The following is a 21,474-nucleotide window of genomic DNA, read 5'->3' as shown; positions in this document are numbered from 1 at the left end:
GACAGTCTTCGTTTGTGTGACATCCCCGCCGCTTGACAATACTGCTGCTCTACATAGGGAATACTGTTTGCTATTTGGGGCGCAGTCAGAGAGATGAATGCATTATAAAAGAGATCATTGGATTATTTTCACTGAGCTAAACAGGTTCCCAACCAGCTTGGTGCCTTTGTTAATGGCTTTATATTAAACTTCAACATGCAAATACATTTAGCGTGGTTCTAATAGTCATAAAGGCTTCTGATTAAGGCTTGTATGTCCATCTCTATCACACTCCAATCTAAAGTACATTCCTGGGGGTACCATAACATAACAAATCGAGGGACTAAATTGCTTTGGGAAAATGACTGCTGGATCACTGTCTTAGTGTGGACAAACAGATGGGGGAAGGATGGAACAACCTAGGAATCTAGAGGCCACAGGATAACCAGAGCCAGAGAGACTGTGGAGTCAGAAGACCCAGCGGCGAACAACAAAACAAACAAATAGAGAGGAACAAAGTGAAGGGCTGTAGAACTTGACCTTGTTCTAAGGCAGACTATGGGAATAGGGTGCCATTTGAGACACACATAGTGTACTACTTTGGACCAGGACCTGCCGCACTCAACAAAATTACAAGAGATCGAGATGTACTCTGTCACTAACGAAAGAGTGTCCATATGTGTAGGCAAGCTCAATCAAGAGCAGATTAAGTATTTGAAAGAAAACAAACACTATTTGAACCCAGGTTTTCTGTATTGTGCAGCACACTCCAGTGTTAGACGACAAACGCTCGCACTATATCATGTGTCACCTAAAATATTTACATCTATTTAAAAGGTCAGGAATTGGACCACATCTGCCAACAACAGCATGCTGAATGAGCGAGCACATGGCCCTGTGAGGCAATATAGAAAAAAAGGACATAAGACCTGTACATGGGAAGCATGTTTAACAATGGGTCTGACCCTATATGAACCTATAGCCTTTACAAAAAAACTATTAGGGCTTATCCCTATTGGGGCAGCAGGTAGCCTAGTGGTTAGAGCCTAGTGGTTAGAGCATTGGACTAGTAACCGAAATGTTTGCAAGATCGAATCCCCGTCGTTCTTCCCCTGAACAAGGCAGTTAACCCAGTGTTCCTAGGCCGTCACTGAAAATAAGAATTTGTTCTTAACTGACTTGCCTAGTTAAATAAAGGTAAAATTAAAATAAAATCCTAAATCCTCGTCACACAGGCCTATTTTGTTCTATATAAATAATATACAGTACCGGTCAAAAGTTTGGACACACCTACTCATTCAAGGGTTTTTCTGCACTCTTGGCATTCTCTCAACCTGATTCATGAAGTAGTCACCTGGAATGCATTTCAATTAACAGGTGTGCCTTGTGAAAAGTTAATTTGTGGAATTTCTTTCCTTCTTTATGCGTTTGAGACAATCAGTTGTGTTGTGGCAAGGAAGGGGTGGTATACAGAAGATGGCACTATTTGGTAAAATATCAAGTCCATATTATGGCAAGAACAGCTCAAATAACCAAAGACAAACAACAGTCCATCATTACTTTAAGACATGAAGGTCAGTCAATACGGAACATTTCAAGATCTCTGAAAGTTTCTTCAAGCGCTGTCATCAAGGCAAAGGCAATTTTTGGGTTACTACATGATTCCATATGTGGTATTTCATAGTTTTGATATATTCACTATTATTCTACAATGTAGAAAATAGAAATAATAAAGAAAAACCCTTGAATTGACTAGTACTGTATGTCAAAAAGCATTAGACCCTGACCTCAGGCAACATACAAAATATGCACTGGGAATAGGAACCATGCTTATCTTCCTTTAAAGTTATTCTTCTTTTATTGTGTTACAGCTTGAATTCAAAATATATTGAGATTGTGTGTCACTGATCTACACACAATACCCCAAATTAATAAAAATGAAAATCTGAAATCTCTTGAGTCGATACGTATTCAATCCCTTTGGTATTGCAAGCCTAAATAAGTCTGAGTAAAAAACGTGCTTAACAAATCACATAATAAGTTGTAAGTAAAGATGTAAAAATGGTTCCTCACCCTGAAAGTAGTCTATGGGCCAGGAGAAACTGTAGTCTATGGTTCACTCTTCGTTAAGCAGCCTCTACAAAACTTCTGCTGACTTTAGCCACCGCAAGATAACAATCATTGGAAGTGATAGAGGCATATGAACATGTCCTTTTTGTATGGCAAAACCACCTTTAAGTAACATCAAACCAAATAAGGAGTTGATTTGAATTGATTTCTGGTGATTTAGCCTTTATTTGTTTTTGCTCACATACACCCATCACTTCCATTACCTTGTGGTGGCTAAAGTTAGCTGAAGTTTGTGGTGGCTGTTTAAATAACAATTAACCATGGATTACAGTTTATCTTAGCCCATAGACTACTTTCAGAGTGAGGAACCATCGAACATCAAGTTGTAAAATAGTGAACTACTCCTTTAAGCAAAATTGTCAAATTGTCACAACCCTACCAGTTACACTTGACTTAAATCCGCTTGAAAATCTATGGCAAGACTTGAAAATGTCTGTCTAGCAACGATCAACAAATCAACTTGACAGGGCTTTAATAATTTAAAAAATAATATTGTACAATCCAGGTGTGCAAAACTCTTAGAGACTCTATAACTGTTGCCAAAGGTGCTTCTACAAAGCGTTGACTCAGAGGTGTGAATACTAAATTAGATATTTCTGTATTTTCTAATTCAATACATTTGCTAACATTTCTAAAAACATGTTTAACTTTGTCATTATGGGGTATTGTGTGTAGAGTGCATATATTTAATCCATTTTGAATTATGTCTGTAACACAACAAAATGTGGAATAAGTCAACGGGTATGAATACTTTCTGAAGGCACTGTAACAGTATACAATCCTTATGGCCCAGCTCAATGTATACTAACTACAGGCTTAACTGATTTACAACCAAAACACCTACTGTATAGCCCTATAGGCAATACTTTGTGCACCCTCCCCTTGTGAGGATAACGGCACTGAAGCTTTTTCTAAAATGTTTTATGAGTTGGAGAACACATTGGGAGGGATCTCAGACCATTCCTCCATACACAATCTTTCCAGATCCTTGATATCCTTCGTCTGCGCTTAAGGACTGCCCTCTTCAGTTCCAGATAATATAATATTCTTTCCCAAATGTTTGGAACAAACAATATAGCTCATTATTTGTATTATTTATTTTAGTATTTTTATCACATCTTTATAAAGGGGGCCAATAATTATGGACCCCACTGTACATCCCATAAAGACGTTTTAATAAATACAGGTGACCGGGAGACAAGCTAGAGAGTAGCTATCCAACTAACAGCTTGTAAACAAGAGGAACAAGGCTCCCAGCCAACTCACATAGACCAAAGGTGAAGGTTTGACAAGTCAATCCAACAACACTACACCCATCGTGTCATGGTTATTTTTCTCCCACAAAACCTCATGCCTTATCTATATTATGACAACTGGAGTTTGGTTGTGTCAAACGTGTTTGTTTGTTGGGCTGAGTACTTTGAGTTAAGTTATTTGAAAAAACACACACACACACACACACACACACACACACACACACCTTGAAGTCTGAAACAACACAACAGCTCTCTCTCTTTCAGCTTGAGATGTTGTCGGGTTCAAATGAAAAGCAGCATCCAGGACAATTCTTAGAGACATTATTTGGACAAACAGACTGAAATTAAAAAGGGGAAAATAAGAGGGAGAAAATGAGGAAAATACTATGAGCCACAAACTATTTCCTTTTTATAGTGTATTACTTTTGACCAGAGCTCTATGGCATCCTATTTCCATTTTTAAGTTAATTACTTTTGCCAGACTCTATGGCATCCTATTTCTTTTTATAGTGTATTACTTTTGACCAAGCTCTATGGCATCCACTTTCCTTTTTATAGTGCATTACTTTTGACCAGAGCTCTATGGCATCCTATTTTCCTTTTTTATAGTGTATTACTTTGACCAGAGCTCTATGGCATCCTATTCCTTTTTATAGTGTATTACTTTTGACCAGAGCTCTATGGCATCCTATTTCCTTTATAAGTTGTATTACTTTTGCCAGAGCTTATGGCATCCTATTCCTTTTTATAGTGTATTCTTTTGACCAGAGCTCTATGGCATCCTATTCCTTTTATAGTGTTTCCATAACTTTTTGACCAGGGCCCTAGGAAATAGGGAATTTGGGACACAACGCATGAAAACCAAATAGAAAACATTAATGATAAATGCAGCATTGCGTGGGTGAGCTCTAACTTGTTTTTGGAAAGCTTCCTCTCTCTTGGTCTCTATTTCACTCTCTATCAATTCTCCTCTCTCACCATTACTAACTTAGGGAAAGACAGCCCAGGCCACTTTGACAAGTTTGTCGCCTGCCTAGCGAGCTACATGACATGATGAGCATAGTGCACGCACACGCACACACGGTTTGACCATGCCGCTGTCGCCTCTGGGGTCGAGCACTCAGGAAAACACTAACAGATAGACAGATAGACAGGTATCTCCCTCTTTCATTTGCTCACTACTTACTTCATTCCTCCCACCCTCTTTTCTCTATCGCTGCCTCTCCCTCTTTCCTCCCCCTCTTCTCTATTGCTGCCTCTCCCTCTTCTCCTCCTCTTTCTCTATCGCTGCCGCGCCGCTCCCGTTCTCCTCCTTTTTCTCTCATTCTAGTGCTCTGAAGCAGCACAACTTCCAACAGCAGCCAACAACTTCAAGCAGCCACAACTTCCAGAGCAGCACAACTTCCAAGCAAGCACAACTTCCAGCAGCACAACTTCAAGCAGCACAACTTCCAAAGGCAGCACAACTTCCAAGCAGCACAAATTCCAAGCAGCACAACTTCCAAGCAGCACAACTTCCAAGCAGCACAACTTCCAAGCAGCACAACTTCCAAGCAGCACAACTTCCAAGCAGCACACATTTTTTGACCAGCGCCAATATGTTTTTTTCCATGTACTGTATCCACATTTTAGTCCTTTTCCCCCCCACTGCTTTTGTTTTTGACACAACCCTTGGCATCGGCAGACAACAGAGAAGAAAAAATACTTTGTGAGCTAAACAAGTCTAAATCGGCATGTGTTTGTGACAACTTTGTTAACCAACACCAAACCCAACCAAATACTAACAGTGTGAAGCTTGCCCTTTACCCAACCTAGCCCGGAGTGTGGACCTCTGACAAACTAAACTCAATAATAACTCTGAAAGGGAAACAGGCCGTGAAGTTATCACTACTCTGTGGTGTGGCAGACCTGGGGTTCAAATATAATTGATAATTTAAAAATATTTTAACTAGCACTTGATTGAGCTTGCCTGGCGCCAATGGAACCAATGGGATAGTCCCAAAAGTGCACACCCCGTCCATGTGGCATGCACTCTAAACAGGTTCAATCAAACGCTTCAAAGCATATTCAGCTGAAATTTTAAGGAGAATCTCCCATCAGCATGGGCTGCAATTAGGAGAGATGTTGACATTGTTTGTATCCCTCAATCTTATCTGCAAACGACAAACAATGCTTCTAAATCGCTGATACCCTGCAGTTGTTTGGAAATCACTTGTGACATCCACTATCCACAGCAACATCATCTCTCACAGAATGCCTAGCACTAGGAGGAGTTATTCCTGACCATGTGAACTGAGCCTGTTACTCTGGGCCCAGGTTACTCAGGCTCCCAGCTTGATTAGAAGCAAGGCCTAGTTGTAGGCTATAACCAGGGTCTAGACCCTAGAGTTTATCCTGGTTAAGTCATGTGGTCAGAAAAACTTCTGGCCCATAGGGTATTAAAACACCTGAAAAGTCAATCCAACGTTTGGGGTAGGCCTACAACCTACATCAGCTCGGACGTGTCCTCTCTGCCAGGGAAGAGAGTGTAGTCATTGCAGGCCTGTTGCATTCCCTCCTCCTCCTCTTCAGATTATATTTTACCTTGTAGAGATCCGCCTCCGCTGCTTTGTAAATAGTGTTCGGGTGATAATAACAGGGAAGGACATCATAATTATAATGTCAGACTGTGTACTGACATGCACTGCATCTCATGGCAGGGCGGGGTAGACAGTAAATCAAGACCCCAGCCGGTTAGTCAGACATTATTATACAGACAGTAAAGAAGACCTTTACAGAGGACAGATTGAAATAGACATCACTACAAGAGATCCTTTCAAATCATTCATTTATTACTGTGCAAAACTTTGTCATTACTAGTTATTAGCCATCTATCAAGTTGATGTGTGCCGGAGGGTTGGTAGGGGAAGGGTTTCTAATCCTGGCTGGATGGTTTTCCTAGCTCCCATGGTGTGTCTTCTCTCTCTCTGCCAGGTCCTGTGCCTTCACCTTTAACAAATGTGGTGGCAGCAGCCCTGTTGTGATGACGAGCGCTAAGGTGGTTTGACCTGTCGGCTCTGTTATATAACTGCTGGCTGTGCCCTTTTCTTCCAGCCAGCCACATGGCCTCTGTCCTTCCCCTGTGTGTGTCCTCCTGCCAACACGTACAGGAGATTTCATCACCCCTATTTAAATAGGGCCCTTCGGACATGACTGTGTGCCAATGCGTGCGTGCGTCTCTCTCTCTCTCAATGCACAGAGATACCGTGACGAGATCCTGAGGCCTATTGTCTTGCCATTCATCCACCGCCATCCCCTCATGTTTCAGCATGATAATGCACGGCCCCATGTCACAAGAATCTGTACACAATTCCTGGAAGCCATGTCACCCATTGAGCATTTTGGGATGATCTGGATCGACATGGACGACAGCACGTTCCAGGTCCCACCAAAATCCGGAAACTTCGCACAGCCATTGAAGAGGAGTTGGGCAACATTCCACAGTTCACAATCAACAGCCTGATCAACTCTGTGAAGGAGATGTGTCACGCTGCATGAGGCAAATGGTGGTCACACCAGATACTGACTGTTTTTTTCCTTTACGGTATCTGTGACCAACAGATGCATATCTGTATTCCCAGTCATGTGAAATCCATAGATTAGGGCCTAATGAATGCATTTCAACTGACTGGCTTCCTTAACCGTAACTCAGTAAAATCTTTGAAATTGTTGCATAATTTTGATGTTATCATTGTTTTTACTGAATATTGTTTGGATAGTTTGATTAGTCAAATAGTAAAAAAATCTCTAACCAATCCGCATAACATCCTGTCACTCTGTTAAACCTAATGGGGAACGGAGAATGCATTGCTATTTGTATTCATTTCTGCGTGAGATATTCTTTAGAGGGTAACCTCTTAGTGACCTCTCCTTTAAAGCAGTTGATACCCACTGGGCACACACTGGTTGAATCAAATCAAACTTTGTCAAATGCGGCGAATACAACAAGTGTAGACCACCATCAAATGCTTACTTACAAGCCCTTAACCAACATCGCAGTTCATTTCAATGAAATTACGTTGAACAAATGTGGAATAGACGTTGAATTGGTGTCTGTGCCTAGTGGGTAATGTCTCTATCCAGATCTGTATTTCAATCTATGTGGGAGAATTTCTTGGTTGTATGACTTCTTTCCAACTCTAAATCAAACGCTGGCATGCTTTCCTGAGTAGTAAGTCAGATGAGTTGAAGCAGAAAGATGTGTGGCGTGGGGACGTAACAGGAGAGAATAACATTAAGGCCTACAGACTTTCTTTGGAAATAACATTTTTGGATAACCTGTTTTGTTTCTGTGTGGGTAAGAAATGGACTGGGTTTTGACCCTCCCGGGTTGAACGTTGGAAATGTGTGTTCTCTAAGCTTGTTTTTCTATTAAGTAACCACAACATCTGTGATAATGTTTCAAAGCATCAGCTCTTTCAAGGCCAATCAGAAAAAATAACAAAAAGCTGTTCAGGCTCATGTTTTCACATAGGGTTTTTCAGGCTCTTGACTGGCTCGACCCGGTAGTTTCTTAAGCTGTTGATTGGCCCACAGGCCATTCAGTTGGACTGGTCAGGGCACTGGATGATTTTCTCCTGGGCTCACACTGCTAGTTCACTCCTTGAGATCACCAGTTCACAGCTCAGACCGTAGCGAGGAAATTTGCCATAGACATTTCACAATGGCTGTGTGTATATCTCCTGATCCCAGGCTGTTAGCCTGTTAGCAAGGGCCGTGGAGGCTGTGGCTGCGTCCCAAATGGTACACTACTTTTAAACAGAGCCCTATGGGTCCTGGTCAAAAGTATTTCACTACATAGGGAATAGAGGTCGACCGATTAATCGGAATGGCCGATTAATTTGGGCCGATTTCAAGTTTTCATAACAATCGGTAATCTGCATTTTTGGACACCGATCATGGCCAATTACATTGCACTCCACGAGGAGACTGCGTGGCAGGCTGACTACCTGTTATGCGAGTGCAGCAAGGAGCCAAGGTAAGGTGCTAGCTAGCATTAAACGTATCTATTAAAAACAATCAATCTTAACATAATCACTAGTTAACTACACATGGTTGATGATATTACTAGTTTATTTAGCTTGTCCTGCGTTACATATAAATCGATGCGGTGCCTGTTAATTTATCATTGAATCACAGCCTACTTTGCCAAACGGGTGATTTAACAAGCGCATTCGCGAAAAAAGCACAGTCGTTGCACCAATGTGTACCTAACCATAAACATCAACGCCTTTCTTAAAATCAATACACAAGTATATATTTTTAAACCTGCATATTTTGTTAATATTGCCTGCTAACATGAATTTATTTTAACTATGTAAATTGTGTCACTTCTCTTGCGTTCTGTGCAACAGAGTCAGTGTAAATGCAGCAGTTTGGGCCGCCTGGCTCGTTACGAACTGTGTGAAGACTATTTGTTCCTAACAAAGACAGTCAACTTCGCCAAACGGGGGATGATTTAACAAAAGCGCATTTGCAAAAAAAAAACACAATCGTTGCACGAATGTACCTAACCATAAACATCAATGCCTTTCTTAAAATCAATACACAGAAGTATATATTTTTAAACCTGCATATTTAGTTAAAATAAATCCAGGTTAGCAGGCAATACTAAACTAGGGAAATTGTGTCACTTCTCCTGCGTCAGAAAAAAAAAATCTGTCGTTCTGCCCCTGAACAAGGCCGTTAACCCACTGTTCCTAGGCCGTCATTGAAAATAAGAATTTGTTCTTCACTGACTTGCCTAGTTAAATAAAGGTAAAATAAAATTCAAATTTWAAAAAATCATATTTTTAAATCACTGCTACTGGTGTAGCATAAGTAGCAGTAGCCATGCTAACTCTGCCTCTAGACTAAAAGTACCAGTGGTTTTCCTTGACAAGATATACTACTAGTCCTGCTGTTTATTTGGTTTCCTGTTGTCAATGATGGAGAAACTAACAGCTCCCTCGACACACACAGACAAATGAATACCTCTGAATATGGCCACCGTACACACACACACCGCGGGGAGCCTAGCAGAAAGAGTGGGTTTGTTTGACAGGACCTCCGTGGGCATAACAGTACTGTGTCCTGGACTGACTGTCTGTGTGACTGGGAACTCAACTGGGCCAGATTAAAACAGAACCCTTGTCTGTCTGTCTGTTCAGAACTGATGGGTGCACTTTACATCTGTCTCTGCTGTGGCCTAAATGAACCTAATTGGATGGATGCAGTCACTAAAACGAAAGCCCTTTTTGTTCCTATCTAGAGTAACCCGTTAGACATGCATACGTTTCAGTGATCCGGGATGTAGACTAGCTATTGTTTATGCACCTTTCTAAGAGTTCCTTCGTAGGAAGATAGCAGACAGTGCATCCATCTCAGAACTGATTGTGTAAGCAAGGTCACCCTGCGTTCCACATTGGGGAAAAGTAATCATAGATCTGACAATGTAATCTCCCATTCATTTGGCAGGACGACAGTACAGAACACCATGGCCCAAAGAAAACCTGAGGAAATCCATCTAAACCCTGTATCAACAGCCCTCAGAGAGTCTGTAAAGAAACGCCAAAACTGGTTCGGCAAGGCAAAGCAAGGCAAACACTTCCAGGGACTGCCGGGGGCCATGAGGCAGGAACAGTATTTAGAGAGACGTATTTATTGATACGTATTTATTTTCCTAAAGAGTTTAGCTGAGAACTAATCCTCTCCCCAACAAACACAGTCAACAAGTGCAAAGTGGTATGTGATTACAATATTACTGGTGTGAGGTTGGAGCGGGGTTGTAGCGGGGGGACTAAGATGTGTGATGTGTGATGGGAGATAAAACCTAAACCCCTCGGTTGAATAAACTGTGAAAGGAGCTAGCTGGTCCCTGGCAGAGGAGAAGACAGTAGAGGAAGGAGAGAATAAGAGGAGAGGGGAAGAGCAGAAGGGAGAGGAGGAGGGGGAAGGAGAAGACAGAAGAAGAGAGGAAAGAGAACAAAAGAACTGGGGAATATGAAGATGGGATACAACAGTCCCAGACTTCTTATGTAAGAGCTCTGTAGCCTCCACGGCACAGTGTGTGTGTGTACCTGTCCCCCAGTCCCTAAAGTTTGAGTGTCTGCCACCTAAAGCTATGTGCTATCCTGTCACTGATTCACAGGAATCACACTTCTGTTTCTCAAATCACTCCCGAAGTTTCCCCCAGTCAACTGGAATAATTGTAAGAAAGCAGGACATTCTGGAGCAAATGCATAATCCCATGTGCTCAATATGTAGTCGCCCACTACCTTTAAGCTCATCCGCATATTATGAGAATAATAGAAATGGTAAGAAGAGCGCTCAACCAGCGTGAGTCGAGGTGCAACCCAACAATGTGATCATCATGGAAAAGGCGCAGTGCTCCCTCATCATTAAAATCCAAGTAAGGTAAAATAAAACCAGAGACCAGCTTTTTGATGGGTACCACACACACACACACACACACACACACACACACACACACACACACACACACACACACACACACCCTTCAGCCAAGACTAGCTATGATAGGTTGTTTTGGTACAACCCTCCTCACCCTGCTTGACCTGGCTGAGTAAGGGGGTGATTTGTGTAGTGTGTATATGAGTGAGTGCACCTAAAAGATGTTGAGGTCTGAAAAGTAAAAATGAAGTCCGTTTGTCCAGCCCTGTGTGTGTGTGTGTGTGTGTGTGTGTGTGTGTGTGTGTGTGTGTGTGTGTGTGTGTGTGTGTGTGTCCCTCGCCGGACCATGCTCCATAAAGCGCACAAACACAGTTTAGCAGGTCAGACCTGGGTTGAACAAGGATTTGTTTTCTTTCAGATACTTAATCATGCTTGATTGAGCTTGCCTGGCACAACAGAACCAACAGAATAGATCCCAAAAGTGCACACCCAGGTCCCCGCCTATCTGGTACTCCAGGCAAGCTCAATGTAACGCTCTAAATATTAAAGAAAACAAGTAGTATTTGAACCCAGGTGTGCAGAAGAGCAGCCCACAGCCTCCCCGGCTGTTCAGTTGACTGAGTCCTCACTGCAGAGGTAGCATCAGTCCACGCTGCATTGTACAAGGAGCATGCTTCTTTTTTTGGAACCTTTACTTCCACAGGAAGTCATGCTAAAACCACGCCCACTGGGCACAGATGTCAATTCAGAATCTATTCCACATTGGTTCAATGTCATTTCATTGAAATGATGCAGTAACAACGTTGATTCAACCAGTGTGACCAGTGGGAGGTCTCTTTCACAGATGAGCCCTGTATTCACATCAATACATGTAAGGCCTGGACACACACACACACACAGCGCATAAATGTATGCACGTACACACGCATGTAAACACACACTTCAGCTAAGAGACTAAACCCAGTCAAAACCACACACTCAGATGGCTCACTCTATGGGAAAGGACTTACCTGTTAGTAGAGGGAGAGTAGAGGAAAGGAGGGGTCCATTCACATGAAAAGATAGAGAAAAATAATATTAGTTACAATGCAACTACAAGACTTATCTAATACTGTACATGTAGTCTCTCTCTCTCTTATTAAGTAGATAACAGTATGGCGCTAAGCCAGCGGGATGGCGCTAAGCCAGGGGAACAGAGTTCTTTTAAAACTTGCACAACTTGGATTATAGTCAAATACTCAAAACTCAATGATTTATTTCTAAGGATGTTGAAAAACATGGCAACCTATTGCCTACATAGTGCACTACTTTTGAACAGGGACCATAGGACTCTGATCAAAAGTAGTGCACTATGTAAGGAATAGGGTGCCATTTTGGACGCAAACAAAGTAACCGTTCCAGTTTAAGTGGTATGGATTTGAGAGAAACACCCTTAATTTCCATATAAATTCCAGTTCAGTATGTTCAAACCTGTATGTTCACCACTTAGCCTACACAGGCTCTAACTTTATGTACTTTAAAACACCTTTTTGTAAAGAGCCAGCGAGCCACACCAGTCAGCTATTAATGTACTATAGTGGTGTTTTAACTTTCTGCTTGACCTTTGTCAGTTGAATAAGAGGGGTTAGACTGTAGTAGGGCTGACCCCATTTAGTCAACTGGTCGATAGACTGTTGGTCGACCGAGATTTCTTTAGTCGAGCAATATCAAAGTAAAATGGGTTTTTTCATGGTGTGTAGCCTATACACCAGTCTGATTCGCACCTGTCTGTGTGGACTAATTCATTGTTGAGGCCATTGGGATTGCAACATCCATCACTCTAAGACACTGAAATTGTATATGGTTATATTACATAAGAACAATGGTGCAACACTAATACAAATTATATTATAACAAATGCGCTTTTTCGTGGTCGCTGTCCGCAGTTCTGAAACACATCCGTGCGCTGTTAAATTGGCCCCTTTTCCTAGACATATGTATAATAGGAAAGTTAACCAGCATATGGGTGTTGAGAACAATGCGGCGGAGGCAGCAGTGGAATTATAAGATGAGAAAACGGCCCTTGCCTTAAGAAAGAAAAGTGAGGAGAGAGTAAACCTCAACTGAATTAGGTCTATAATCAATAGCTTAACTGTTAAACGTGTCCGGCTTTATAAATCATCCACATACAGTACCAGTCAGAAGTTTGGACACACCTACTATACTCATTCAAGGGTTTTTCTTTATTTTTACTATTTTCTACATTGTAGAATAATAGTGAAGACATCAAAATTATGAAATAACACATTTGGAATCACCAAAAGTGTTAAACATATCAAAATAGATTTAATATTCTTCAAAGTAGCCACACTTTGCCTTGATGACAGCTTTACACACTCTTAACATTCTCTCAACCAGCTTCATGAGGAATGATTTTCCAACAGTCTTGAAGGAGTTCCCACATATGCTGAGCACTTGTTGACTGCTTTTCCTTCACTCTGCAGTCCAGCTCATCCCCAAACCATCTCAAATTGGGTTGGGGTCAGGGGTTGTGGAGGCCAGGTCATCAAAATAAAGAAAAACCCTGGAATGAGTAGGTGTGTACAAACTTTTGACTGGTAGAGAAATAAGATCCTGCTTCTGTTGCCTGTTTGAGTGTTTGTTTAATAGCCTACTGATTCCGCACCTAGCCTCAAGCAACCACAACATGCCGGAAAACAATTTCACAAATTCAGCTGTTTTTAAATCTTTGCTATGCTGTAAAAAGGCTTCACACTTTTTCATTAGAACAGTCTCTCTGGTATTATTTATCATTTATTTAGTGTTGTTTACACTTCCAAATTGTCAGAAAAATAATATCTATAACAATAATAATAACCCTCCTTTTTCTTGATCTCCTTGTTGTTATTATTAGCATAATTATGATGAATATCATTAAGTAATAAGTAATGCCATTATCATTAGTAGACTTTGTATAACCACCATTGAGCTGTAGGCCTAAGAGCGCATCCTGTTTAGTCTTAATACCATAACTTACTGAGGCCTGTATTTCAATACTTATATAGGCTACTGTATCAATCAATCATTCATTTGGTCATGCTAGTCATTCATGATTTGAAATGCAATCAATCATTTTTATAAAATAACAAAGCGACCCTTGAATAATTAGCGTAAACCATACAAAAACCATTCCATTTCGGAAATTGCATTCACAAATGCGACTGTTTTTAGTCTTTGCTGACTCTCTGGTAAACTTATAATTTATTTTGTGTTGTTTACATTGTTCCAAACGGTCAGAAAATGTATTTTGTAATCTAACCGCAGCTGTTTGGCACACATAATATGCACGCAGAGCTTACTCCATACATTATTTATCTCCAGTATTTTACACAACTAGTCAAATGTATTCCACACATCTGACTTCCCCTTTACCTCCTGAGCAACCAGTAAACATTCTCCCGTTTCAAACTTTGTCACATCCTCTGTATCCATTTTGCTGTCACGTGTTCAGAGTTTGTTATAACCAATTTATTGATGTGATTATGCTATACTATAGGTCAGACCCTATTGATCACGTGGATGTGATGCATGCATGTGTCCCGTAAAGAGAGGAAGTGTTGAGGGAATAGGGAATGTTTTTCCTAAACAAATTAGGAATTTCGGTAACAGAGCTTTTCAGTCAGAAATGGCTGTAATTATGTTATTGCTTCAGCAACGCGAACATCGTGATAAACACTGTTGATGTTCTGTGGCGGTCGCTGCAGCAGGGAGGTGAGAGAGACAATGGGTGCTAGTCACACAGACTCTAGTTGTCATTTGTTTTTAACAAAGCGCAGCAAGTCTGACCCCTGCACAAACAAATCAATTGCGGTCGTACTCCCTCTGTGCGTCTTAATTATTTAATCAAACAGTGTGCTTATTTGATTTGAATAAAACACATAGGATGTGTCTATATATGGAAAAATACATGTTTAAAAATTCAACCAATCGATTGGTCTAAGAACAAATGACTCTTGGTCAACCAAGATTTGTTTTTAGTCGGGGACAGCCCAGTAGCGGAAGGTGTGTTTCAAGCTGTGGCACAGTCAGACAAACAGACACAGACAGACAGCTACTCAGCACAATGAGACAGAGTGCCAGACTAAAAGGGAGAGTGTCATGGCCAGACACTCATTCTGTGAAAAGAGAGAGGTCCCCTTCTGATCATCAAAAACAGACACCTAGAGAGGGAGAAAGAGAAATGGAGGGAAAGAGAGAAGGAGAGGGGGGAGAAAGAGAGAGAGAGAAGGACAGGGGGAGAAAGAGAGATGAGAGACAGAGAGCGAGAGAGAGAGTGAGGCAGGGGAACAAAGCTCTGTGAGGTTGGATGGAATACGTGTCAGTTGAAATATGGACGTCTTTGCTAGGAGAGGTATAAGAATGGGCCTGCATTGACTTTTCTTTCAACATGGCTACAACCCAGCTCTCTTCCCTTCTCCTCCCTCTCTCATTTTCCATCCCTCATTCTTTCTCGCTCATTTTCAAGTCTCTGCCTGAAACTAAATAACTTTTAATCTCTCCATTTTTTACCGCCCTTAAATCATAAAACACCCATGAGACAGTCAACAGAGGAGGCCAGAGCCAGAGGACACAGAACTGACCCTAACTAGAAACTGAAAAAAACAGAACAGACTACAACAGAATGGGAACTCCCATTCTGAGGGAAAACTGTGCAGGGAGAACAACAGTAACCCGAAACGGCATGACAAGAGCAGCAATCAAAATATGACAAACCATTTTTGTGAAAACCGCAGACCTCTTTAAATGTTCACAAGGGTTCCCTTTAGAAAAAACCTCAGTTCAGCCAAGCAGACTGCCTCAGCTCCAGCTTTGTTCCTCTGGAATCACTGTGCATGGATGCCAAACCAGTCAGCCACTACAGAATTTTGACAGGACACTGGAGGACATTGCAGACTATCACATGCATACAGTACCAGTCAAATGTTTTGACACACCTACTCATTGAAGGGTTTATCTTAATTTTATACATTGTACAATAATTGTGAAGACATCAAAACTATGAAATAACACATATGGAATTTATACATTCTATAGAATGGCACCAGAGAGGATGGCTGCCAATTTATTAACCAACTGTGCTATTTTGTTTGTTTTTTCGCATTGTTTGTAACTTATTTTGTACATAATGTTGCTGCTACCGTTTCTTATGACCGAAAGAGCTTCTGGACATCAGAACAGCGATTACTCACCTTGAACTGGACGAATAATTTTTCTTTAATGAGTCGGACAAGAGGGATTTACTCCAAACAGGCCCTCATCCCCGTCATTCGCAGGAGAAAGAGACTGAGGTATCGCGGAAGGAGATCGGGGTGCCTTGTGAGGATCCAGTGACGAATGGCTAATCTGCCTTTGCCATCGGTGCTATTGACCAATGTACAATCGCTGGATAATAAAGTGGACGAACTACAAGCACGTATATCCTACCAACGGGACATTAAAAAATGTAATATCTTATGTTTCACTGAGTCGTGGCTGAACAACGACATGAATAACATACAGCTGGTGGGTTATACACTCTATCGGCAGGATAGAACAGCAGCCTCTGGTAAGACAAGGGGTAGCGGTCTATATATATTTGTAAACAACAGCTGGTGCCCGATATCTAAGAAAGTCTCAAGGTTTTGCCCGCCAGGGGTAGAGTATCTCATGATAAGCTGTAGACCACACTATCTACCTAGAGAGTTTTCATCTGTATTTTTCGTAGCTGTTTACCACCACAGACCGATGCTGGCACTAAGACCACACTCAATGAGCTGTAATCCGCCATAAGCAAACAGGAAAACGCTCATCCAAAGGTGGCGCTCCTAATGGCCAGGGACCTTAATGCAGGGAAACTTAAATCAGTTTTACATAATTTGAAATTAGCATGTTAAATATGCAACCAGACGGGGGGAAAAAAACTCTAGACCACATGTATGTACTCCACAAACAGAGACACATACAAAGCTCTCCCTCACTCTCCATTTGGCAAATCTGACCATAATTCTATCCTCCTGACAAGCAAAAATTAAAGCAGGAAGCACCAGTGACTCGGGTCAATAAAAAAAAAGTGGTCAGATAAACTACAGGACTGTTTTGCTAGCGCAGACTGGAATATGTTCCGGGATTCTTAAGATGGCATTGAGGAGTACACCACATATGTCACTGGCTTCATCAATAAGTGCATCGATGACGTCATCCTCACAGTGACTATACATACATACACACACCAACCAGAAGCCATGGATTACAGGCAACATCCGCACTGAGCTAAAGGCTAGAGCTGCCGCTTTCAAGGAGCGAGACCCTAACCCGGAAGCTTATAAGAAATCCTGCTATGCCCGCCGACGAACCATCAAACAGGCATAGCATCGATACAGGACAAAGATCGAAGCGTACTACAACGGCTCCGACGCTCGTCAGATGTGGCAGGGCTTGCAAACTATTACAAACTAAAAAAAGGGAAGCACAGCCGAGAGCTGCCCAGTGACTACCAGACGAGCTAAATAACTTCTATGCTCGCTTCGAGGCAAGTAACACTGAAACATGCATGAGAGCATCAGCTGTTCCAGACGACTGTGTTATCACACTCTCCACCGCCGATGTGAGTAAGACCTTTAAACAGGTCAACATTCACAAGGCCYCAGGGCCAGACAAATTACCAGGGCGTGTAATCTGGGCATGCGCTGACCAACTGGCAAGTGTCTTCACTGACATTTTCAACCTCTCCCTGTCGGAGTCTGTAATACCAACATTTTTCAAGCAGACCACCATAGTCCCTGTGCCCAAGAACACTAAGGTAACCTGCCTAAATGACTACCGACCCATAGCATAACCATGAAATGCTTTAAAAGGCTGGTCATGGCTCACATCAACACAGTTAACCCAGAAACCCTAGACCCACTCAAATTTGCATACCGCCCAAACAGATCCACAGATGATGCAATCTCTATTGCACTCCACACTGCCCTTTCCCACCTGGACCAAAGGAACACCTATGTGAGAATGCTATTCATTGACTACAGATCAGCGTTCAACACCATAGTGCCCTCAAAGCTCATCACTAAGCTAAGGACCCTGGGACTAAACACCTGCCTCTGCAACTGGATCCTGGACTTCCTGACGGGCTGCTCCCAGGTGGTAAGGGTAGGTAACAACACATCCGCCACACTGATCCTCAACACGGGGGCCCCTCAGCGGTGCATGCTCAGTTCAGTCCTGTACTCCCTGTTCACTCATGACTGCACGGCCAGGTACGACTCCATCACCATCATTAAGTAAGTTTGACGATGACACAACAGTGATAGGCCTGATCACCGACAACGACAAGTGCCTATAGGGAGGAGGTCAGAGACCTGACCGTGTGGTGCAAGGACAACAACATCTCCCTCAGCGTGATCAAGACAAAGGAGATGATTGTGGACTACAGAAAAAGGACCGAGCACGCCCCCATTCTCATCAACGGACCTGTAGTGGAGCAGGTTGAGAGCTTCAAGTTCCTTGGCGTCCACATCACCAACAAACTAACATGGACAAAAACACACCTAGACAGTCGTGAAGAGGGCACGACAAAACCTATTTCCCCTCAGGAGACTGAAAAGATGTGTCATGGGTCCTCAGATCCTCAAAAGGTTCTACAACTGCACCATCGAGAGTATCCTAATGGGTTGCATCACTGCCTGGTATGGCAACAGCTCGGCCTCTGACCGCAAGACACTATAGAGGGTAGTGCGTACCGCCAAGTACGTCACTGGGGCCAAGCTTCCTGCCATCCAGGACCTCTATACCAGGCGGTGTCAGAGGAAGGCCCTAAACATTGTCAAAGACTCCAGCCACCCTAGTCATAGACTGTTCTCTCTGCTACCGCACGGCAAGCGGTACCGTTGCTCCAAGTCTAGGTCCAAGAGGCTTCTAAACAGCTTCTACCCACAAGCCATGAGACTCCTATCTTCTGTATACCACCCCTACATTGTCACAACACAACTGATTGGCTCAAACGCATTAAGAAGTTAAAAGTTCATTTCTGGAGTTTCTTTCCAAGGCACAACTGTTCATTGAAATGCATTCCAGGTGACTACCTCATGAAGCTGGTTGAAAGAATGCCAAGAGTGTGAAAAGCTGTCATCAAGGCAACGGGTGGCTACTTTGAAGAATCTCAAATATAAAATATATTTTGATTTGTTTAACACTTTTTTAGTTACTACATGATTCCATATGTGTTATTTCATAGTTGTGATGTCTTCACAATTATTCTACAATGTAGAAAATAGTCAAAATAAAGAAAAACCCTTGAATGAGTAGGTGTGTCCAAACTTTTGACTGGTACTGTATATTGCAGGCCAATATATTTTTCTCAATCCTCTGCTTGAAGGGGAGGTCCAGATTTGAGAAAAGGGGTCAGCATCCCAAATGGCACCCTATTCCCTACAAAGTGCACTTAGGGCCCTGGTCAAAAGTAGTGCACTATATATGGAATAGGGTGCAACTTGGAATGCTGATGGAATCCAGACAGTTCACATTAGGATAATAGATAACAGACAGGAGGACGTCAAAAGTTACCCTCCAGTAATTCAGGCCCTCAGCCTCAACAAAAACATGTTGTTTTCTTCTCCTCTGTCTCTTCCGTTAGTTCAGGGCACATCATTTGAGTGGTCCTTCAAATCAAATTACCTTGATGTGGCCTAATCTTTCTGTCTTTCTTTCTGCCTGTCTAACAACCTCTCTCTGAGGACACATACACAAACAGAGACTCCAGCAATCAGTTAGGTATACAGCGGTTTGCTTAGCCTGGATCTAGATCTCTTTCTACTGTCTTGCCAAATAGTGTTGTGCAGATGTGCTCCGACCACAATTTWAAAAAAATGTGTGCGATGGAAAATAGATCATGCTGCAGGCAGCATAGAGAAGTAAAATACATGTTGATAACTGATCATTGATCGCATGGTGCAAGAATGAAAGCAATTCACTGATCATTGAATGTTATCGATGGACACAGCTTTGTAGAACCAAAACATACACTGAGTATACCAAACATTAGGAACACCGTCATAATATTGAGTTGCATCCCCTTTTCCCCTCAGAACAGCCTCAACTCGTCAGGGCATGGTCTCTCCAAGGTGTCGAAAGCATTCCACAGGGATGCTGGCCCATGTTGACTCCAATGCTTCCCACAAAGTTGGCTGGATGTCGTTTGGGTGGAGGACCATACTTGATATACACGGGAAACTGTTGAATGAAAAACCCGGCAGTGCTGCAGTTCTTGACACAAACCCATGCACCTGGCACCTACTACCATACCCCGTTCAAAGGCACTTTGACAATCCTTCTTTAACCTGTCTCCTCCCCTTCATCTACACTGATTGAAGGGGATTTAACAAGTGACATCAATAATAAGCTTTTACCTGGATTCACCTGATCAGTTGATGTCATGGCAAGAGCAGGTGTTCTTTATGTTTTGTATTCTCAGTGTATAGCCTACAGCCAGCCTCTGCTCAACAAGCTCCAACTCAAGAATAAAACGTTTTGGGGGGGGGCTGCTGCAGTTCGAACGATATTATGCTAATCTATTTGTACTGTATAGCCATACTCTATAGGGCATGGGGCTCTGGTCAAAAGTAGTGCACTATATATGCTCAATAACCATCAATAGTGAAGGAATTTGTGTATTAGTAGATGGGAAAACTGACACCAAGACACAATGGCGTAACAGGCCTGAATCTTTCTGCCAGGGTACAGGCCTCGTAGTCTTTCATAGAACGCTGCATGCTAACACTTTGCCAACTGCTCCGAAAGGCCCAACTGAGGTCAATTAGTTTGTTCCAAAACAAATGAATCTGTTCCAAACTATCTCCGCTTGACTGTTTTCTTTCATTTGTTATCTGCTGAGAAATATGAAATGTGAAATATGTAAATAAGGACTATCAATCCCAAATGATTTAGCCTAGATTATAATATCCTTATACCAGAGGCTTCATGTACCCTTAGGTATTTTTTAGGGCACACTGCTGGCCAAACTCCCTATCTTTGAGGGAATTATCCATAAAGGAAACAATATCTTCTAGAAGCTTATATTTCCAGTGTATAAATATTATAAATCTTGAGTCCCAAATGGCACCCTATTCCCTACTCAGGAATAGGCTACCATTTGGGATGCAAACCAAGTTAATCAGTACTAGACTAGCGGCCCATTCATATGAAGTATCATAAGTGTCTGTATCGGTAGTATTGGCCTGGCTGTGACGTCCTCTGAAGTCATTGTGGTGAAGGAGTGGCTAGGTACTTTGGGATAAGGGCTTCTGGCTGTGGGGGGGGGGGGTTGAGCAGGGGCCAATTACAAGTAGCTCTCTCACGATGAAGTACTTTCTTTTGCTACTCTTTATCCATATATCACCCTCTATCACGTTCTCTTCCTCTCTTTTTCCACTCTCACCGCCACTCACACTATCAGTATCCACAATGTGTTGTTTGCTGCCACTACGATGCAGTGTTTATGGAAACAGCACTGAGCATTTATAAAGGAGGGAGGGTGAGCCAGAGAGGGAGAGATATAGAGACAACAGAACGGCACCATCTCTCTCTTCACCAGGAAGTTGGCCCAGTGTACAGGACAGGAGTGTGTGGGGGTGGAAGTAGTATCACTGTTGATTATCATGAAAGCAAT

The 21,474-nt window shown here is 42.3% G+C and overlaps 1 protein-coding gene across 15 annotated transcripts in view; it reads right to left on the bottom strand.

Moving 5' to 3' along the window:
* LOC111955014 (thyroid hormone receptor beta) overlaps nucleotides 1-21,474 on the bottom strand; it is a 104,021-nt gene that overhangs the window by 59,763 nt on the left and 22,784 nt on the right. Inside the window, exon 1 of one of the 15 annotated variants that reach the window (XM_070436067.1) lies at nucleotides 11,807-11,930. The exons of the other annotated variants lie outside the window; for them this stretch is intronic. The gene's annotated coding sequence lies outside the window, so the exon portion shown is untranslated. Of the gene's footprint in view, nucleotides 1-11,806; nucleotides 11,931-21,474 lie in introns of those variants that run through there. 15 annotated transcript variants of the gene reach the window in all.

Source organism: Salvelinus sp. IW2-2015, linkage group LG30 (assembly GCF_002910315.2).
Source record: "Salvelinus sp. IW2-2015 linkage group LG30, ASM291031v2, whole genome shotgun sequence".
NCBI classification, from domain to species: domain Eukaryota; kingdom Metazoa; phylum Chordata; class Actinopteri; order Salmoniformes; family Salmonidae; genus Salvelinus; species Salvelinus sp. IW2-2015.
This window is presented reverse-complemented; position numbering and strand designations above follow the sequence as displayed.